Source organism: Eptatretus burgeri, chromosome 2, assembly GCF_056783735.1.
Source record: "Eptatretus burgeri isolate ZD-2024b chromosome 2, Ebu_testis_v1, whole genome shotgun sequence".
NCBI classification, from domain to species: domain Eukaryota; kingdom Metazoa; phylum Chordata; class Myxini; order Myxiniformes; family Myxinidae; genus Eptatretus; species Eptatretus burgeri.
In genome coordinates this window covers 81,611,635-81,615,778 of record NC_140962.1, presented here as the reverse complement: position 1 = coordinate 81,615,778, position 4,144 = coordinate 81,611,635, and the positions used below count along the sequence as shown (strand labels likewise).

The 4,144-nt window shown below is 37.3% G+C and overlaps 1 pseudogene; it reads left to right on the top strand.

Moving 5' to 3' along the window:
• The first annotated feature begins 1,637 nt into the window (after positions 1-1,637).
• LOC147032419 (uncharacterized) lies at positions 1,638-3,562 on the top strand (annotated as a pseudogene).
• The last annotated feature ends 582 nt before the right edge of the window (positions 3,563-4,144 follow it).

The window sequence follows — 4,144 nt, the reverse complement described above, 5'->3', positions numbered from 1 at the left end:
AGTGAAGATCCGGATCTGGGAATTTTTTAAGTGATTCTTTGAGAGATAGGGCCAAAAATGATATATAGCACAATATCTCAAAGGATTATGGATGGACTCCGCAAAAACTTGGTGGACAGGTTGGGTGTATAAAAATAACTAATTGATTCGATTTTGGTGAATATATGAATTGGGATTCGAGAATTCGGATCTTCACCAAAAGATCCGAATTCTTGATCCAAGGACAGCGAAACCTGGTGGACAGATGGGGGATTTTGGTGAAGATCCAAAACCGGTCAAGGACAGCAGTGCTTAATTTTGGCGAAGATCCAAATCCTGATCTGAGAATTTTAAAAGTAATCCTTCACCATTGAGAGATTGGGCCAAAAACGATATATAGCACAATATGTCACATTGCATGAATTCAGATGAAACTTCGTGGACAGGTTGATTTGTGTGATAAGGATGAATCGATTCTGTCACCAGCCAAAATCTTTGGTGAAGATCCGAATCTCGATCCAGATACGATAATTATTTAATTTTCAAGTGATTCTTCACCATTGAGAGATGGGGCTAAAAACGATATTGCATGATATCTCAAAAAGTGGTGGACGGATTCGGATTAAACTTGGCGGGACATGTTGGGTGTGTGACAAGGACAAATTTTTTTCGAGTTTTGTGAATATCCAAATCCAGATCCACGAGTTTTTCAAGCGATTCTTCACCACTGAAAGATGGGGTCAAAAACTATGTATCGCATGAGATCTCAAAAAGTTGTGGATGAGTTATGACAAAACTAGGTGGAAGACTTTTTTTTAGGTGACAAGGTGAGGTGACAAGAACAAGCCGATTCGATTTTGGTTAAGGTCCGGATTCAGCTCCGATCCATCATAGTGGGGTGGCTTCGGGTCAATTTTCAAGACAATCGTTACAGGGCAGACAAAAGCGCCAAATTTTGCATGAGGCTTCTATTGGCCAAGGGAAACAAATTTAGAAGGGGAGCCCCGATAAAATATTCACGGTATGCGATATATGCAGCAAAATCCAAGATGGCCGTCAGGAAAATGAAAAATCTCATACCTGTGGCTACAGAAGTGCTATTGACATGAATTTGGTGTCAAAATAGGGGTTTTCATGGTCCAGGAATTTGATTTTGTGCATTTCAAGCAAAAAAATTGTTTTTTAAATATTTTTATGAATTTTTTTAATCAAAAAGATTGATTATCTTAATGCATATTGTCAGAAATAATGAGGATAAACTTTCCAAATGCATACCATTAACACCAGTTTGAAATATTAATACAAATGAGCAAATTTACAAGTGATGGACATTAGAAACAAACATAAGTAATGCTATTCAACATACAGCTTCAATGCCAGGTGTGTCTTTAAAGCCTTTTTGTTTGTGTGATAGCATTTCGTGGCACCCCATGTGACCTACTTCTCTACGACACCCAAGATGAAGTTACAGTTGATACATGCAAGGATGAGTTGACCAACATTAATTGGAAGTAAGCTGAAACTATTATAAAAACAAGTGATTTTGTAAAATATAATACATTTAGACTGCATATCAACAACTACTGTAATATAAATAATACTGATCATCACAATCTAATTGTATATTGTGAGTGGGGGGGGGGGGGGTGTTATGATCCTGGTAATTATGGCTCACAATTTAGTGTTCCCTGAGAAGTAAGGTTTTAATTAATTGGTTAATTGGTTCAGTTAATTATTGGTGAATGGGATATTGAAAGGGCTATTCCCTGATGTTAAAGTAAGAAGAATATCCATCTATCACACATTTCAGTTTTAGAAAATAGTCATTGTGAAGGTATGGTTAAATATAATATTGGCTAACATGTTATATCAATCTCTCCAGGGTTCTCCCATGTTTCATGATGGAGTTTGATTGGAACCTCTGTGTAAAATGCCAGGAAAAGACAACAGAATCTCTTAAATGCCCTCTGAGCACTCATGATCCAAGGTGTGACAAGGCAGATGCATATTCATCATTTCTGTCAAATGTTGCACAGTTTCAGGCAATTGGTGCCCTCCCTGTCAAACTGCAGTTTGCAAATAATGTTGAAGACTTTGTAACTAATTCTGCTTCATGGCATAAATCATGTCACTTAAAGTTCAATAATTCAAAGTTGACAAAAGGTAAAAAAAAATAAATACATAGCACTACAGAGGACACTGAAACAACAAACACACCTGTAAACACGAGCCATTGAGTGTGCAAAAGTGTATATTCTGTGAAGCCGGGGATGAAGAAGGTGACCTGCATCAGTACTCCGCATTTAATTCTGACAATAATCTGAAGACTATTGTGACCGAATTGCAGGACATTAAATTGCAAGCCAGGATTGCTGGTGGGGACTTAATGGCAATTGAGGAAAAGTACCATCTGCAATGTTTAACAAATTTAAGAAATCGATACTGCAGCCACATTAGAAAAAAGAACAAAATGTCAGTGAATACTGATGAAAAAAAATGGATGAATGCAGAGTGTTTTTGGAATTAATAAACTATATTGAAAAGTCTGTGGAATCTGGAATTGCTATCTTTAAGTTATCTGAGCTCCACTCCCTCTATGTTCATCGTCTTGAAAATATGGGCATCAACAAGGGTGTAAACAAGACCAGGTTAAAAGATAAATTGTTACAGCACTTCCCTGAATCCCAAGAGCAGCAAAATGGAAAGAATACCATAATTGTTTTCAAGGAAGGGATGAGAAGCATGTTCAGTGAAGCTCTCAATGTCCATGATTTTTCAGAAGATACTGCCATATTGGCTAAAGCAGCTATTATTATTAGAAAGGACTTTTTCAATCATGATAGCTTTAGATTTTGTGGAAGCTTTCCATCCAAATGTCAAGAAAACTCCATACCTTCCAGTCTCAACTCTTTGATCTCTTTGGTCCTGAATGTACTAAACTTAAAGAATCAAGATCATCATGAATCTCAGGCAGCTCTCTCAATTGGTCAAGCCATATACTTCAACACCAAGAAGAAAACATCCAAGCTAGATGCACACACACGGCACACTGTAGAGCGTGAGCCCCCACTTCCAGTCTACATTGGATTGAACATTCATGCTCTAACAAGAAGCAAAAACCTGATCCAGCAGCTTTATCATATGGGAATCTGTATATCCAATGAAAGGGTTATAGACCTTGAGGATCAGATGGCATCTTCAGCTTGTAAACACTTTGAGGAAGATGGAGTTGTTTTTCCCACTTGTTTAGGGAAAGGGTGCTTCACTGTTGGAGCTCTTGATAATTTAGATCATAATCCTAGTTGGAAAGCTTATCCTCATTATTTCTGACAATATGCATTAAGATAATCAATCTTTTTGATAAAAAAAATTCATAAAAATATTTTTAAAACTTTTTTTTTGCTTGAAATGCACAAAATCAAATTCCTGGACCCTGAAAACCCCTATTTTGACACCAAATTCATATCAATAGCACTTCTGTAGCCACAGATATGGGATTTTTCATTTTCCTGGTGGCCATCTTGGATTTTGCTGCGTATATCGCATACCGTGAATATTTCATCAGGGCTCCCCTTCTAAATTTGTTTCCTATGGCCAAAAGAAGCCATATACAAAGTTTGGCGCTTTTGGCCACCCTGTAACGATTATCACCCTAAGCCACCCCTCTATCAGTGGTATACAAAATGTAACTATTCAGCCTGGCGGAGGTACGCACTCGGTCGAGTGCCGTTCCATTCGGCCAAGCGTCACTCTATGAATGATTTTTCATTTGTTATTTGGCGAAAATATTTTTTGCCAAGTATGTTAGTCTGTAGCATTTGTTTGTTTGTCACTTGGCAAAAAAAATAAAAATTTTTTAACAAGTATGTTGATCGCCTCCGTTTGTGTGTTTGTGTGTGATTAATGTCACCGACACTGCGACGTTTTGTAAAAAATGCATTGAAGTTTCGTAAAATTTGGTCAACCGAAAAGGTCTACATAGGCCAATGGGCCAATTTGAACCAAATTTTCTAAAATCTTCAAATTTCATCCGATTGACTTGAAATTTGAAAAGGATTTGCATATCAGGTCAGTGAATTCAACCACCTATTACTTTTGAGGTTATCTTAGGTCAAAGGTTCAACATAGGCCATAAGGTCAACCCAAAATCGGCCAAATTTTTATA